Source organism: Cupressus sempervirens, chromosome 11, assembly GCF_028749045.1.
Source record: "Cupressus sempervirens isolate cs-2001-9-10 chromosome 11, ASM2874904v1, whole genome shotgun sequence".
Classification (NCBI taxonomy): domain Eukaryota; kingdom Viridiplantae; phylum Streptophyta; class Pinopsida; order Cupressales; family Cupressaceae; genus Cupressus; species Cupressus sempervirens.
The window spans coordinates 160,144,041-160,163,280 of NC_143128.1; the positions used below are offsets into that span (position 1 = coordinate 160,144,041).

Consider the following 19,240-nt stretch of genomic DNA (forward strand, 5'->3'; position numbering starts at 1 on the left):
GTATGAAGGAGGATGTCCTTAAACACATTAAGGAGTGTATGGTATGCCAACAAAGCAAGAGTGAGCAAAATTTTCCTGCAGGGTTGTTATAGCCACTTCCTATTCCCGAACAAAAATGGGAAAGTATTTCCATAGAATTCATCACTGGATTGCCCAAGGTTCAAGGTAAGGATTGCATATATGTGGTGGTAGATAGAATAACTAAGTATGTACATCTCTTTCCTATCACATCTGATTTCAAGGCATCACAAGTGGCCGAATTGTTCTTGAAGAAAAATTTTAGATTACATGGTTTGCCTAGAAACATTGCTAGTGACCGGGATAGTAGATTCCTCAGCTCTTTTTGGAAGGAGCTCTTTCATTTGGTAGGAACTAAACTCACTCCCAGTACTAGCTATCACCCTCAAACAGAGATAGTTAATAAATGGATAGAGGGATATTTGAGGAACTATGTTTCAAATCAACAACATGCTTGGGTGAAATGGTTACACCTAGGGGAGTATTGTTACAATACATCTCATCACATGTCTATTGGTATGCCTCAATTTTGTGCTCTTTATGGTTATGATGCCCTTTCCTTTGTTGATCTAATACTTTCTGATAGCAGAGTACCCGCAGCAAGTGATTTCGTCAAGCAAAGCCAAGACATAATAAGGTCCCTCAAGGATAACCTACAACATGCACAGAACCAACAAAAGATATATGCTGACCGGAAAAGGATTGAAAGATCTTTTGAGGTGGGAGATTTGGTATTTTTTAGGTTGCATCCATATAAGCAAAGCACCTTGAAGAGGAATGGGGCAGAGAAACTCAAGCCAAGGTTCTATGGGCCTTATAAAATCATCAAAAAGGTAGGAGAGGTAGCTTATGAATTGGAGCTCCCACCAAATAGCAAAATACATAATATTTTCTATATATCTTGCCTAAAGAAGGTTCTAACCCAGCAAACCATAGTATCTACTGAATTATCACCTCTTGATGATGAAGGGAAATTAGTTTTGATACAAGAAGAGATTTTGGATACAAGAGAGAAAAGATTGAGAAACAGGAGCATCATAGAGCATTTGGTCAAATGGAAAGGATTACCACTAGATGATGCAACTTGGGAAGGAGCACATATTCTTGAGAATTCCAACTTTCACTGCCTAAGGACAAGAAATATTTGGGAGGGGAGGACTTATCATGTCCCCTTTTCAAATAATTATAAAAATAATAAACTTTGTTAAGGCAGGCAGGCTCCAAAAAGGTGAAGTTTCAGCAAAAAGGGGCTAATATTTGGAAACCAATGGAATAATAAATAAAAATTATTATTACATTATATTTTATTAACCCATCTTGGACGTGAGTTAGGGTTATGCCCTCTTTTAAGGGGTTTGGAGGCATTTTGGGCTCATTCCATAACTTGATTTTTGCTCATTTCTTTGTTGTTCTTCAGAGGCTGCCAAACTTGTGGAGAAGGAGACCAAAGAATGGGAGTTTTTAGTTTTCTAAGAAGGCTAAGAGTAGGAGTTTGAAGCTATTCCATGTGCATGCTCATATAGAGTTTGCCTTTGTGCTGAATAGTGCAAATTTGTGAGTTTTTGGGTGTGTTTTTTTGTATGAGTTTGGTGTTTTCAATTGAGTATTTCATATCAGTTTGGGTTGCTGCTGTATATAAGAATTTTAAATGTTAAAATAGAGCTGAATATATGTATTGGGACATGATTAAACTTTTGAGATATATTATTAGTGTTTTTGTGGTGTTTTCTGGTATATTTTGTACTATTTCGGGAGCCCGATGAGCATAGTTTTTGTCCTACATTTTTGAGCTGTTGTGTAAAGGCTATACGGATCTAGAAATGTCAATTTTTAGGCTGTTATGCTGCTGAAATTTCTGTAAAAATTTCCATTTTCATATTTATTAATAATTTGTGAAGTTGTGAAGCTTTTGGCACTATTTTCAGCATACCCGATTTGGGGTTTCTTGAGAAATTTGGTGGATCTTTGGGATATTAGTTGTTTGATTTTAAACATCTGATTTGAGGCTTGAAATATCATGTAAAATCAGAAAAGGGACATTTCATTAGCTTAACATCTTTTGGGCATTGATTAGCTTTATGGACTAGCTTCAAACAAAGGACGCAAGCAAAAGGCACAGTTTCATAGATCAATTTTTGAGTGTGCACCCCAAGTTTTGAGTCGAAAGACATAGTTTATAGCATTTTCATTCCTTATCAAACCCCTATGAAAATGTGTGCATAGTTGAGGCATCTTTTGGAGGCAGTGATAGGATTAATGGATAGTAGCTCTCCAAAAGAATTTTCTAGCCCCACTAACACATCTTCCTTCTAGTATTATAAAGGCAATTTAGGAAATTTAACCCAAATAAGGGCTTGCACAAAACAAGATTCATTTAGATTCAACTTGGAAGACAACTTCTAGAGGATTGAACTAGAGCGACTAATAGCCCATTGACCTTCAATGAGAATGGAAGAAAGATCTTCCATGTAGGTGAACTCAAAAAAAAAAAAACCCTTGGCCATGGCCATGACAAAGACCTGACCTTTAAGAGCCCATTTCTTCTTAATAAAGTTCCTCACAACATCAATATTCAGCATAGGCCCCAAAATTTTTTTGATCAATATATAAGCCATCGATCGAATGCTATGATCCATGATTTCATCCGAGATGACAATGGCACAACAACCTTTCTCCAATTCTGGAAGAATATTAATAGGTGGGAAAGAAGACTGACCTAAGGCTTGATTCCAAAAAGGGAAGACCATTTAGCTGGCTAACCACATTTTGGACCCAAAGGAATCTTTTCCACTTCCTTGGGGGGAGCATCTAGGTCCCCATCAAAATTTTTTGATGGATCCCCTTAACTCAAACCCTGAATGTCCTCCTTCTAAGACCCATGCTCTAGTCTAAGGATCCAATCTTGACAAACAAGAGGTATCCCACCCTGTTCAGAATTCAAATTTTGAGAGCCTCCTTGACCACCACTCATGCTCGCCATATGCTTCAATGTGTTCATAGTGGCTACATGTTCTCATGGTATGAAGTTTATAGGAAAATTAATCAATTTATATATTGTAGATAGGAGAATTCACATTGGATATTATCTAAATGACTAATTAAAGAACTAAATTATAAGTTGCATTTAGTTAAATTTTATGAAAAAAAAAAATGGAATAGCCAGCTAGTTGTTGATGATCTGCAATAGTGACTTATTATGTCAAATCTCTCAACACATGCAAAATGTTTGACAGAATGTCTCCATGCAATGTTGTGATATAATTTTGATGGCTTCAAATTAGTTGATAAATATTAGGGCCATAAGGATTAGTTAGTAGTTCCAACCATAGTGCTATCAACAAAACCAAGCACTTGATCATTGAAAGAATGAGATGGTAGAGGTAATATAGTAATTGCAAATCTATAGCACATTTTCTACAAGGTAGATAAAGAATTCCACATACATCTCAATTGATTGGAAAAATTATACATCCAATTAGTATACAATGTTAACAAAGTCTTTAATGTTTGTATAGATGGCTAGATGAAATTCATTAGCTAGTGATTGAACAAAGCCACAATGAGTTTCTACATCAGCTTTGACCTGCAATTGTGCAAGATATTAGAACAAACCATTCCATTTTCTTTCATGGGGAAAGTAATGTCTACAACTATGTAGCTATACCATAGAAATTAAGATCAATAATATTTGAACTATCACTAAAAATGTGGAACATTTTTGGAATAATTCCATCTTTGAATGACTAATTATTGATGTTTGTTACAACTAAACAACAAGCTATTATTGAAAACTTCTATCCCATAAGTTGGTGACTAAGTAAACTTGCAGTTCTTTCATCTTTCCCTCCTTCACACTTGAAGTCAGTTGAGATTTTCTTGGTTCTAGAAAATGTAAATATCTCTATATATTCAGAGGTAATTGCATTTCAAATTAATCAATAAAAGTTATTTTCTCTTCCAATATGTTTTCTACTATTTTTCCTTATTCTTAGATTTATTTATATTTTTTCCACATGGTATCAGAGTATAATTGACTCTTGGGCTGTGGCAAAATTTTTTGTGTGAATCTTTTCATTATAGGTTATAATTTGATTGACGAGTATCTAAGAAGCCTCTAGGTCTTTGGAAAGAAAAGATGGGCAATGGAATAGATTGTTTTATTTTTTGAACTTGCTACCCAAAGGAGAATAAAAAGTGCCTCGTAAAAAATTACTCAAGAGAAGGGAAGTTGGAGTTGATGAAATCCAACTCCGAAGATGCCCAAGATCACATGCATGTGAAAACCTATCAAAGAGAAGCCAAGGAGAGAAGAGTGTGGAGCAAGGGAAAAACCCTAAATGGACATGAGAGAGAACAAGTCTACAAATACAAGAGAAAATGTATTTACAATGAGAATTGATGTTATGAGAATACTATGAGAGAGCCCAAATATAGAGAGCTCTAGGAAACTTCTAGAACAAGCTAGAAGATACTAGGAGATAAGTGTGACAACTAAGCATACATCCACATAAGGTGGAAAGTCCTCAAACAATGTGAGAGGATAAGTATGAATTACAAGAGAAAAAACTCCCATATTGTCAACAACTTAGAACAAACTCCTAGGCTACAACTAATTAATGAATGTATTTACCTAAGTAAGCTTAAGTAATAGATTAAATAAGTAGTAATTAATTATTTACTCTAACACCCCCCCTTAAGTGCAACTTAGGGAAATTCCTTAAGCTCACAAAACTAAGATGAATGCATAATGCATAATGGGTCCCGACAATAAGGCCATGTTAGGTACCCACGTACAATGCAACAAAATGCAACTTCTAAAAATGGGGAAAGAGAGAAAACCATGCGGAAACAACCCTCCCCCAAAAAGAGGTAACTTAGTGAAGAACTGAAAAAACCTCCAACTAGGGGAATGTCCCATAAAATAGGAACAAAGGAGTGATCATGACGAAGCATCACTAAAGCATGTAGCTTTTCAAATCTTCCAAATGAAAAAAAACTACAGATCTGAAGAAACTCCATAGAAGAAGAAGGCATGAACTGAGCATGTATATATGGTAGATGATCCATCTCACCAAAATGCATAGGTAGCTAGCCACTGCAATCATCTTCTACATAGGATCAACCACTAAATACATAGTTCACACTATCGAACCATTGAACCACAAATGTATTAGAACAACAGTATAACCCCCTTTAATGTAGATTGGGTAAGATGACAAGCAATTGAGAAGGTGGGCCAAAGTCTCCTACTATTAGTTGTGATAATAAGAATGTTGGATGGAATATAATGAAGAAAATGGGTTACAAAGATAAAGTATTGGGAAAACATGAACAAGGAATCATAGAGCCTATAGAGCTAATATATGAAGGACTAGGATATATGACAGATGAAAGAAATGATTATATGGATTCAATCAAAAAAATTCAATGTAAATAATATATGCAATGTTCAAATTGTAACAAGAAAAGGCACACAAAAGACATGTGTTGGGATCTACATCCATATAGTCTTTATGGATTAAAGAGTCATTGTGAAAAGACATGTTGGAACATAGAGTGTAAAAATAATTATGTGGAGAAATCCTTCAAAATGGACATTGAATGGAGTTATGGATCAAGTTGGAAAAACATCATAGGTATGATTAAAGATTTATTTAGATAAAAAATTTTGAGTGTGAGGAATAATCAAAACATATAAAAATGTGAACTCTCAGGAAGGGTTACAAATGGTTCATGCAAAATTAGAATCATCATCTAGCAAGTCACCCATGAAAAGTGACACTTAATTAAAGAGAAAAGCTTAAAGAAAGTATTTTTCCATCGTCAAAATGATTTTTTTTCCTAAGTCCTTGAAGGGTTTGTGATAATTCAAAACCATTTGTTTAGGTGAAAAAGCTAAAAATCTATTGAAGGGTTTATGGTAAGAAAAACCACTTGTTTAGGTGAAATTGTGGTAAGCCAAAACCACTTGTTTAGGTGATTTCAACTAAACAAGTGGTCTTGGCTTACCACAAACCCTTCAATAGACTTTTAACTTTTTCACCTAAACAAATGGTTTTGGATTACCACAAACCCTTCAAGAACTCATTCTACTAAAAAGAAGGTGGATGAAAAATTATATAGGTAGCTTGTTGGTATTCTCTTTTATCTTACCATAACTAGACAAAATATTTCATATGTTATTGGTGTTGTATCCAGGTACATGGAAAATCCACATTATGATCACTGGAATGTTGCTAAGAGGATTTTGAACTACATCAAAGGCACTTCCAAGCTTGAGATTTAGTACAAACATGAAGGAGAACCTACTTTAAAGCAGGTTATATGGATTCTAATTATGTAGGAGATATTGATGATATAAATACAACTACAGGATACATCTTTCATCTTGGATCTAGACCAATTTCTTAGAGTAGCAAGAAGTAATCAATAGTGTCACTTTAATCAATAGATTGGTGCATCAAAGGAATCTCAAGAAGCTCTATGGATCAGTAAACTACTTCAAGAGACACATCATCAACAAGCTCATCCAACCACCATATTCTGTGACAACCAAAGCACCATCAAGTTCACAAAAAATCTTGTATATGATGCTAGGTCCAAACACATTGAATTTCATCATCACTTCTTTCATGACTTAATGGAGAGTGAAGTAGTGGACCTACAGTTTAGTAGCACTAAAGATGAAATTGTAGATACATTTACCAAAGCATTATCTATTGTCAAATTTCTCAAGTTTAGAACCTTGTTGTATCTCAAAGAGGTTGATGTTTGAATTAAATCTTGTAATAATTTCTCCCACTTAAAGATGCATTCTTGCTAGAAATTAAGGGAAGGTGTTGGAATGATTCCATTGTTGAATAAGTCATTATCATTTTTTGTTACAACTAAACAACAGGTTGTTATTGACATCTTCCAATCCATTAATTGATGACTAAGTAAACTTGCAGTTTTGTCATCTTTATCTTCTCCATATATGAAGTCAGTGGAGATTTTCTTGGTTCTAGAAAATGTAAAGGTCTCTATATAGAGAGAGGTAATTATAGTGCAATAATCTATCAAAAAAAATGATATCTTTCTCTTTCAATATGTTTTGTGTTGGAATAATTCCACCATTGAATGAGTAATTATCACTAAAGGGTTTGTGGTAAGAGAAAACCACTTGTTTGGGTGAAAATCCCTAAAGTAGAGTAGTTGCACTAGTTGGGGGAAATCCCAAAAGGTTAAGGGTGAACTAATTAAAAACCCAAAAGTATAATAAAGACATGAATGAATTTTCCATAGTGATAGTGATAAGGGTAACCAAAAAAAAACTATGGTGTAAATGGGTACCTCAAAAGGCTTATTGCCTGGACCTATCCTATTTAAATTTCTTATTGTAATTTCTCCCACTTAAAGATACATTAGTGGTATAAATTAAGGAAAGGTGTTGGAATAATTCCACATTTGAATGAGTAATTATCGATGTTTGTTACAACTCAATGGAAGGCTATTATTGACAACTTCTAGCCCATCAATTGGTGACTGAGAAAACTTGTATTTCTGTCATCTTTTACCTCCTCCACACATGAAATCAATTGAGATTTTCTTAGTTCTAAAAAATGCAAATGTCTCTATATATAGAGAGGTAATTGTATTCCAAATTAATAAATAAAAGTTATTTTCTCTTCCAATATGTTTTCCACTTTTGTTCCTTATAGATTTATTTATATTTTCCCTACAAACTTACAACTAACAGATTTGTAGATCGGTTCTCAAGCTCTCCAATTAAGTTATTATGAGCATCTACAACATTGTTGGATGTGGGGGATCTCACATCAATGACATCCTTTTGGGCTTCTCTTTTCACAAAAGATAGGTAAACTCAACTACTTGTGGCACTCTATGAACTTTATCTCCTATTTGTGGTGGTGGAGGGGGAGGCATACCCAAAAAAGCTATAGATGGGGGTATGGGTGGAGGAGTTGGCATGCGAATGTCACTTGAAGCTTTAAATGGAATACCATTGTGTGTTAGAGAACCCATGGAAGGCTTTTGGGGTGCCTTTCCAACCTTTGGGGCCTCTTTTGTACTTTTGTAAGTTTCATTTTGTTGAATTTTGTCTCTTCACTTGGATTGTCACATGGGCACAATCTCAAAATTCAAGAGCTTCTAGGACCTTCTTTCCTATTAGATTCTCTAGTCTCACATCTTCACTAAGTGTTTCTATTTTAAATTTTTCTAAATTTTTTCTCATTCAATATTTGTTATGTTTTTCCTTTAATAACATTCTCTCATTGCAATGCTAACCAATGCCTATATTTGTAGATAGGCTTTGACTCAATTCTAAGGGAAATTGTCACACTAATTGATGAATCCTACAATTTCAAAGATGATTCTAACATGTTACTCATATCTCTTTAAGATGAAATAGATGATGGCATTTCTACATCATGTGCCTCAAGAAATTACATTGCTATATCATGGGCATCAAGTAATGTATTAGAATCAACTACGTCCTTGTGTCAGAATCAACGTCCCTTCTAATGAAGTCAATGGAACATCTAAGTCATGGGTTCTTTTTCCCATTGATAGAACCATTTCCTCTTCTATCCTATGTTGATCCACCTAGAAATGCTGGAGAGCCTTCCTTACTTCTTCCACATCTTCTAACTTTGTAGATCAAGATAAACTCTTTTTATTTGGTTTGTTTGCTAGATGCACTATCCAAAGAAAAGTAATCAAAATCAATATTCTTAGAAAGTGTGGATGTCTTGGATGATGCACTCTCAAAGTCATTATCTGTGAAATTTTTTTGATGCAATATATTCTAACATAAGTTGTTTTGCCTTCTCCTATGATCTTGGGCTCAAGTATTTGGTGAGATTGTGTGTAGTCACTTTCCTTAGAGGAGCTTTGTAGTTCCTCAACTCATCACATACGCATGCATTAACCCATCTCAAATAAACTAATTCCACAACTTCACTAAATTAATTATCTTGTAGTCCTATTCACTTTGATAGATCTTTATTCTTATGACTCAATAAATTGACTACCTCTCTTTTCTTCTCAAAAACCTATGTTTGTAGTTTTAGAAAAAAAATCAATACCTTTTGTTCAAACCAATGAACCACATTAGACACATAGAGAAAAATTCAAACACAAAGTTGTAACTGGAAAAACCTTATGACTTAGATACAACTTGGATAGACCTAGAGAAATATAGATAGAAAAATGTACTTTGGTAATTTTAGAAAGGGAATTGAGTTTTTCTTCTGCATAGTCTAGTTTCACTATCAACCCCCACTTCTTGTTGCAACTCCTTTTTGGCTCTTCTTAATTTAACTACTTCCACTTCTAGTTCTTTCAACTACTATAATTTTTTCTCCAATTCAAAATTCTTTTCAAAAGAATCTTTCTCCTTATCTTCAAGAACTATGATTCTTTGTTGAAGCATATGAAGTTTCTCATTTGACTCTTTATCATCCATTTCTACATGTCTTTGTAGATCCTTAATGATTGGTCTAGCACATCTAAGCTCTTTGTTAACCAAAGAAGCTTTTTCTAATCCCTCAAGCCCTCAATCTTTCAATTTCTGCTCTCATATTTTTCGTTGCCTCCTGATGCATATGCCTATCATGCTTATGCATTACAATTTTAGAAGACTCCTCTTGGGGTGGAAATTGAAACTCTTCCAATACAAGATCACAAAATTCTAGCAGGAGAAGCTATTCATCATTAGGCAAGTTTTTCCTACTCGATGATGGACTATGGCAGTCAACTCTTTTAACCTCCTCCTGCAACTACAAATCCCACCAAGGCATAGCATGATTTTTTTTTTTGTTTAAGGGGTCTAAACTTAAAGTTAAAATTCTATTCCTTCATATTCACCAGGGTACCATACATGTTACCCTACTCCAATAATCATATTACAATTTGTGCCTCTTCTAGGTCGCTTAATAAGGACTAGCTAATTTGACTCATCTTGTACTAACAAGAAGACTTTTCTCTTTACCTAATGTATGGTATTTGTAACTAATTACATCTAAACCTCAATAAAAATTTAGGAAGTACTCTAGACCTTGGCAGTTCTTATTGACTAATTATACAAAGTGTACAAAAATAAAATAGGACAAGAAGTTGCTAATCAATAAAAATCATTATGTGACAAGTTAAAGGAAGAGGTAGCAATAAAAGGAAAAACATAAAGTTACGTCTTGCTTCTAAGTTGAGTCAATACATAAAATACAATAGACAAGCTAATAGAAAGGCCTATCTTTACCATCATATATGTAAATTTTATATTTTCTCGCTTACCCACTAATTTAAGAAATCCATCCAAAACAATGTAACCTCTTTCATTCTTCAAAGAAAGGAAATCCAAAATCTCCTTTAAAAAATGACTTTGAGAACTACAAAATAAAGAAAACAAGAGTTAAAAACACAAGGAAATCACCTTAGAAAATTTGACATAAAATTTATTGCAATAAGTTCAATTAAAAATGAATAAAAGAAAACACTTATGACTAGGATTTCCTGTAATGTTAATTCTGATAAAAATTGAGATAATAGAAACATATATATTTATTCCTCAAAGAGATGATTGGTCCATCATCATTTTATTTTTTTAATGACAACATATCAACAAAGACATGTAAAATTAAGTCCTACAGGAAAATTCTACGCAATACTCAATCAATCTCCACACGCCTCCCCAAGCAAAAAAAATTTCCAACAATATTTTCTGGACAATTAATAACTATTGTAAGTCCAATAATTAATGGAAATTTTAATGGAAAAATACCTCAAATTTGAGAAAATTCAACTATGATAATCAAAACTAATTGAAATTAATCATTTCACCTCAAATTAGGTGGCCGAGGCTATGAAAAATAAAATCACAAACCTAAAAATTTTGCTCAACACATGAAGGTGTCAAGTGACAGTTTTGCTTAGCACCAATGGATATTGAGTGATAGGCAGTGGGTCTCTAGTTAGATTGGCACAAGAGGAAGTTGAGTGAACTCGAAAAACAAGGGCAACTTGGTACAAGTATATGCCGAGTGAGCTTGGCAACAACCAATGTTGAGTGAGCTCAATAGCCACTATAAAGTGGTGCTTGGCAGAAGAGGATGTTGAGTGAGCTCGGTAATAACTACAGGTAGAACTCAGTGAGAGTAACAAAGAGAGGACTTGGTAAAGACCAAAGTGAGTGGGTTGTAAACCAAATGTACAAATTATATTTTTCCACCATTAAAATGAGAGAGCCAAAGTGCAAAGCTTTCAACAATGAACTTCTCAAATGCAATAAATAAAAGAAGAACAATAGATTCTAGTATGCCTATTTTCTTGCTTTCTTTCTATTCAAATATGATAAAACTATTACAAAATCTAGGAGCATTCGGCTTTGACCAAAAAACTCTAAAATATTCATATTGATAAAACTTAAAATTTTTAACTTGCATCTCTAATGGTTGCATACAATAATGCTTGGAGCAATCACTGCTTCACAAGACAAATCCAATAAACAATGAGCTTATAGAATGACAAGAGGAAACATGTGCATCTACAGAAATAAGAATAAAATTCCTTCTATCTTATGAATGACTAGATCTACTAATCAATTTCCTTCTTTTCTCTATATTCTTGCACTTCTTTGCTCTGCAACTATTCAACTATTTGAATGAATTCGATTAATTCCTTTTGTCTCTCTACAAAAAATATTTTTCCCCTGTTTTCAAAATTTGAAACTCAGCTACTGAGCATTAATATTTCTGACATGATCAGGATGGTAGGTGGGTGTTTGGCTCTAGGGGAAAATGACTATCTGCATTTATTATTTCAACACTCCCCCTTTGTCCCGAGCCAAAAAAATAAGGATCAATCTTGATCCAAATCAACTACACCAAGACTATCTCTTACGTGTACAAAAGTTCCAATGCCTAATGGCTTTGTGAAAATGTCTACTAGCTATTTCTCAAACTTAAAAAAAAATCCATTTTGATATGCCCGTTCTCCACCAACTCTCTAATGAAGTGATATCTGATCTCTATATGCTTGCTTCTCCCATGGAATATTGGATTCTTGGACAATACAATTGATGAGATGTTTTCACAATAAATTGTGGTTCCATCCTCTTGCCTTTCATTCAAATCTATCAAGATCTTTCTTAACCAAATAACCTGACATGTTGCATTTTCTGCTATGTATTCAGCCTCTTCTATAGATTGAGCAACAATAGGTTGCTTCTTGGATTCCCATGAAGTTTCACCTGATGCCATATGAAACATGTATCTAAAAGTGCTCTTCCTATCATCTAAACTTCTAGCCCAATCACTATCTGTGTAACCAACCAACTTGAACTCATTTACTACAATATAAAAAATCCCAAATCCCTTTGTACCATTCACATAACTTAGGATCCTCTTTCTTGCTTGCCAATGGGAATCTTTTGGTGTTTCCATTAATCTAGAAATCAAACTTATTGCAAGCATTATGTCTGGTTGAGTTGTAACCAAATACATCAAACTTCCAAACATACTCTTGTATAGTGTCATATTTACACTTTTGCTAGAATATTCCTTTCTCAACTTTAGGCATATTGTTGTTGGTGTTGGGGCTGCCTTATAGTTCTATATTTTGAATCTCTCAAAAATCTATCTTGCATATTTTTCTTGAGAGATGAAGATGTCATTATGCATTTGTTTTACTTCTATGCCTAGAAAGTACTTCAAGAGACCTAGGTTTGTCATTTCAAATTTATTTTCATAGCCTCCTTGAACTCACCAAGTAGGAAATTATCATTTCTAGTGAAGATTGAATCATCTACATATAAGACAACAATGAACACATTACCATTTTCTGCCTTGATGTAAAGTGTGGGCTCACCATCACTTTTGCTAAAGCCATTCCTCATCAAATTTGAGTCAATCCTATTGTACCACGCCCTTAGAGCTTGCTTGAGCCCATAAAGAGCTCTCTTCAATCTGTAAACTTTGTGTTCTTCACCTACAACTTCATAACTAGTTGGTTGCTCCACATATACTTCTTCCTTCAATACACCATTCAGGAAGGTAGACTTCACATCTATTTAAAATACCTTCCATTTTTGTTGGGCTTCAATTTATATGACACCATTTCTCCTCATTCACAACTTCCTCAAAATAAGTTGCATCACTATGAGAAAATAATGTAAAATTTAGACTCTCATCATAATCTTCATCATACCTTTCTTCTTGGTATATCTCCCTTAGAATTTTGGTCTTTTTTGGCAATAAGGAGGCAAAAGTGGGATCTAAATTATTATTATTGTTGTTGCTACTCTTTTGAATACTAGCCCGGGGTTGTCTTGAAGAGCTTGGAGCTATTGCTGGACATGTTAAGGGTTGCTTTCCTTTTTTCCTTTGTCTGCAATCCATATTTATTGTTCCATCTTCTTTCTTATCATCAATGCCATCTTCTTCCTCTTCAATAGTAGGCACTTTAGTTGAAGTGCTTGAGGATTCATCTACCGAGCCATCTCATGATTGATTTTCTAAAAACTCCACATCTCTTGAAATGATTATCTTCTTGTTAATTGGATCATACAATCTATAAGCCTTTGATTTTGAGTTGTACCCTATGAAGATGCACTTCACACCTTTATCATCTAGCTTTTGCCTTTGTTCCTTAGGCACATGTGCATATGCTACACATCAAAACACTCTCAAGTGCTCAACTATCCATCTATTCTTTGACCAAGCATCAAGAGCTATTTTGTCATGAACTAATTTTGTTGGACACCTATTGATAAAATATACTATTGTTGCTATAGCTTCTCCCCAATATTTAGTTTGAATTCCTTTTTCTTTCATCATACTTCTTGCCATTTCAACAATGGTCTTGTTCTTTCTCTGAGTCACTCTATTTTGTTGTGGAGTATAACTAGTTGTAAGTTCTTTCCTGATGCCATTCTACCTACAAAACCTTACAAACATATTGGAGGTATACTCACCTTCTCTATCTGATCTAAGGACTTTTACATAGTTTCCACATTCTTTTTAGCTAGGGATTTTAATTTAACAAATTTGTCAAATTCTTCAAATTTATTTTTCAAAAAATACACCCAAGTCCTATGACTAAAATCATCTATGAATGTCATAAAATAAGTACTCCCCCCAATAGAAGCAGTTTTAATAGGGCCTACCATATTAGTATGAACCAATTCTAATGGTGCCCTAGCCCTTCTATAATTTCTAGAATTAAAGGGAAGCCTATGTTGCTTACCCAATATGCAAGCCTCACACTTTTCATATGAATCTACAATGCTTGGCAAACCATCTACCATTCTTTTCTTGGACAAAAAATTTAAATCAACAAAGCCATGATGTCCATTCTTGATATGTCAAAGCTTGGAGGGGTCTTTAATCACACTCCTAAGAGTTTACTGCTGATGTACTATTGTAAATGCATGCTTGGGAGGTGCAATACTGACTTGAGAAGAGAAACATGTCTCTATCCTCAATGGGAACATCTGTTTCTTTGTTATTTGGACTGCTGCAAGTAATCTATTACTCCCATCTTCCTCATCAATCACACACTTGTCATTTTCCATCAGCACTTCATATCCATTTTGAATGAGTTGTCCAACACTCATTAAGTTGTACTTCATATAAAGGGAAAAATACACATTTTGTAACTCCTTCTCACCTTGCTTTATGTAGACCATAATAGATCCTTTGCCCACTATGGGAATGGTTCTATTATTTTTTATCTTAATTTTAGACTTAAAAGTCTTATCAATGAAAGAAAATAAACTTTCATTACCACTCATGTGGTTACTACAACCACTTTCCAGGTACCATAACTTAGGGCTTCTTTCTTCACCGATGTTAAACATGATGAAAGCTATGGGATTGTTTGCACTTCCCATGTTCACATTAGGCACATTAGCATTTTTCTTTGATTGATCACCCTATTTCTTCTAGCATTCACTTGCACAATGCCCATACTTATGATAGTAGTAGTATTCAAAATTACTCTTATTGGAGTTGTAATTCTTCTTACCTCCTCTAGAGTTTTTTTGAGAGGTGCTTGCTTCCTCTTGGTTGCTTGCTTTTCCTATGCTTTCTACACTAGCATTCCTTTAACCATTCCTTCCATGACCTCTACTTCTTGAGCCTCTACCAATGCCATTTCTACCTCCCCCCATGCCTCATGAATTCTCTTGAGCATTGAAAGACTACTCTTGAGAAGTTATAGCAGATCTATTTATTCAATGCTCATGGGTTTGAAGAGTTCCCATCAACTCATCCATGGTAAACGTGGTGAGGTCCTTTGCTTCCTTAATGGTCATCACAAGGTTGTCATATTTTTGAGGAAAACTTCTCAGTATCTTCTCTACAATCCTCTCCTCATCATAGTCATCTCCATTTGATTTGAGCTAGTTTATCAAAGTGGAGATTTGTGAGCTGAACTCTCCAGTAGGTTCATTGTCCCTCATCTGAAGGTTCTCAAACTCTCTTCTGATCATTTGTAGCTTCACTACTCTAACCTTATTAGTCCCCTTAAATTTCATCTCACGGATATCCCATGCTTCCTTTGCATAATTTTTTTCTACAATCTTGGGAAAAACTATCTTTGTCATCACTACCTCAATCAAACTTAATGCCTTAGCATCCTTTCTCCTTAACTCTTTCTACTAAGTCTTTTGTGGATTTTTGAGAGTAGCGTATTAAGTTGGGTCTGTCAAATCATTGAACCCATTTATCACAAGCTCCCATAAATCATTTACAACCATTATCGTTTTCATCTCCTTTGCCCATGTGTCATAGTTTTTTCCATTAAAGGATGGTATTTGCTACCATATCTTTCCTGTATCTCCTGCCATGTCAAATATCCCAGAGAAAAAATTCCCTAAGTCACTATAGATGTGGGGCCTCAAAGCTATAATACCATGTGAAAAATAAAATTGCAAACCTAAAAAAAATTCTCCACACATGAAGGTGTTGGTTGACATTTTTTCTCGGCATGAAATTATGCTGAGTGACAGGCAGTGGGTGTCAAGTTAGCTTGGTCCAAGAGGGAGCCGAGTGACCTCAGAAAAAAGGGCAACTTGGCACAATTATATGCTGATTGAGCTTGGTATCCACTACAGAGTGGTGCTTGGTAGAAGAGGATGCCCAGTGAGCTCGATAATAACTACATACAAAACTCAGTGAGAGTAACAAAGAGACGACTTGCTAAAGACAAAACTAGGTGGGCTATAAACCAAAATTACAACTTAGATTTTTCAAACATTAAAACCATAGAGCCAAAATGTGAAGCTTTCAATAATAAACTTCTCAAATTCAATAAATAAAGGAAGAAAAATAGATTGTGGGGCGCCAAGGGGGATTTATAATATACTGCCCCTTGTCCATGCTTTCTACCCGAACTTTAACCCATCCTTCCCTGAATATGATGGTGACAAATTGAAAAAAAATAGGCAAAGAGTTAATAGTCATGGTGATTAAAGATGATTTTCTTGATCTAGAAAAAATCGTGGTAGCATGTCTTTAAGTATGCCTACTTGCTTTCTTGCTTATTTAAATATGATAAAACTATTACAAAATTTGGGAGCATTCAGCTTCAACCAGAAAACCCTAAAATAACCCTAAAATATTTAGATTTCAAAAATGTTTTCCCCCTCTTTTCAAAATTTGAAACTCACCTACTAAGCATTAATATTTTTGACGTGGTCAAGGTGGTAGGTGGGCATTTGGCTCCAGGGGCAAATGACTATCTGCATTTAATATTTCAACATGACAAGATTTGCAATGTTCTCAATTTCAAAAAAATTTCCCCCCATGTTTCCAAATCCATAATCCCCATGTTCCAACCAACCTGAATCCTCCATTTAATTCCCCATACTTTCAGCTTAATGTCCAAAACCATCATCTCAATCCCCTACCTATATCTCAACATTCACACAATCCTAATCCTCCAAATTTTCCATCATTCACACCTTATTTTTCTCAAATACAAAATTAAAATGATCCAATCACCCAAAGTTATACACCCAATGCCATGTCGAGAACTTGTTCCAAAGAATGCCATTATGGATTCATCCCCAACCAATTCCCCATCCCATAAATCCCTTATCCCTCAAAATATATTTATCCCTCATAATCCATTTCATGATTCCTTTCCTAATCTGGATCAAGACATTCCCTCTACAGCACCCATTTATGATTCCATTTCATCTCAAGAGCTAGCATCCACTGATCCTCCACTTCATGAAGACATTCCTTCCACTCCATCCACTAATACTTGTCCATGTAAAGATCAAATCACTCCATCTCATGGTTCCATTCCCTTCACTCCATTTTATGATTTTATTCCATTATATGATTCTATTCCACTATATGATCCAATCATTTCTTCCATCCCAATACATTATCCTCTTATAAATCAAGATCAAAGTACCCCTTTATTTTCATTTCATAATCCAAATCAATTTCATGATCCTATTATCCCTGATAATCCCCCTTGTGATCCTAATCCTCCATGAGATCTTGTCACACCTACTCAATCTCTCATGAAACCCATATACATGAACTTGTATCTTGTATTGAAAATAATAAGTATCTTATTGAAGAAATGATGTCTCAAGAATCAAGGTAAACTTTAAGCAACCCCCCTCGAAAATGAGATATAAAAATATTGCCGAATCTTACATTATTTTGGAAAACAAAAATAATTTCTTTTATTAATTTGTGAATCTTTAACTATTTAAATATTTTTATAACTAAATTTAATAAAAATGTAGTGATCTTAAATATTTTTAAGAACTAAATTATTAGCCAAAATTTCCTAAAATTAGCCAATTAGCGAATATTATCTACTAAAAAATATCATTTTCCAGATGTTGATATACCACCCACTCCTTCCAAATCCAAATTTCTCCATACAAAACTAAATGTTCACATCATCCATATTCCAAGTCGATTTTTGGACCTTATATCCATACTCTGCTTCCTTCATCATTTCTGTCCATTTTGGGTTGTTATGTTCCAAATCCAAACCCTTCATCCCTTCCATCCATTTTGTGTCCTTACATACATCAATCCGCCATATCTAATTCTTCCAGTCCCCTCAAGCTCCTAATAAAGATGAGTCAAGGCATAGATACTTGAATTTCTTCCAACTTTTATAATCAATAATTTAATCCATAATCTCTCCATTCCATGTATCCTCATACACCTATACCGTGGCCAATGGAAGTAACTTGGATGCCAAAGATAAAGTGAATCAAGAAAAATATCCATACAAATCCAAGGATCAACATGTCATCTCTAAAAGACATGTTCAAGAAAAGAAAAATGTGATAAAAAAGAAAGAAAAAAGTCCAAAGGGCACACAGGCTGAAAAAACAAATTACAAAAATTATGTGGATTCCAAAGCTAGTTAATTAAGAAATAAATTTGAATGAAAATTTCAAAATGGCATCCAAAGGCTTCCTTCTATCAAAAATTGTCAAAACTTCCATTTACCAACTCCATTTTGTGTCCTTATGCCCCAAAATCCATCATCTCCTTCATCCATTTTGGGTTCCTATATCCCAAACTTCAAACTTTTTCCTACATATCCCCCAAAATTTCTTCTTTTCCATCACCCTTCAAGGTATGTGCCAATGATGATCTTTACAGCTCCATCATCCACTCATCCACAAGTCTTCCAACCTAGCATCCATCAACCAGTCTTCCTCCCAACCACTCCAACCCCTTTAACCAAACTTAGTCAGAAGTCCTTGACCTCCATTTCTGAACCCATTTCATTCTTCCTTTCATTATCATACTGATATCTATGAGAAAATAGTAAAAATTCCTTCGAAATAACAAAGAAAGAGAAATAAATATCAAGGGATACAATCCATGTATTTAGATGCTTGAGTCCTCCCTTTGTTTTCTTATCATGTATCCAGTTTCTTCCAATTCCACTTATCCATCCATTCACTTTTGCTCTTCCACTTGCACTCTACACTGGGGGCAAGCCTTATCCAAATAAATTTCTAAAGTAATTTTAATGTTAATTTTAATTTAAGATACTAAAAAAAGAGTGTACCATTTTCTCCCAATTTAAAATTATCTCATTATACTAAGATGTAAGATAAGATAGAGCTACAAGTAATATAGTATCTTATATTGCCGCAAACATCATTGGTTCCATATGTGATACTCTTAGATTTATTCATAAGTTATTTCAACCATATACAACAGTCATT

The 19,240-nt window shown here is 34.4% G+C and overlaps 1 pseudogene; it reads right to left on the minus strand.

Annotated features, from left to right (window-relative positions):
• Positions 1-3,481: 3,481 nt before the first annotated feature.
• The window catches only part of LOC149528686 (protein CHUP1, chloroplastic-like), a 35,034-nt pseudogene continuing 19,275 nt past the window's right edge, over positions 3,482-19,240 (minus strand).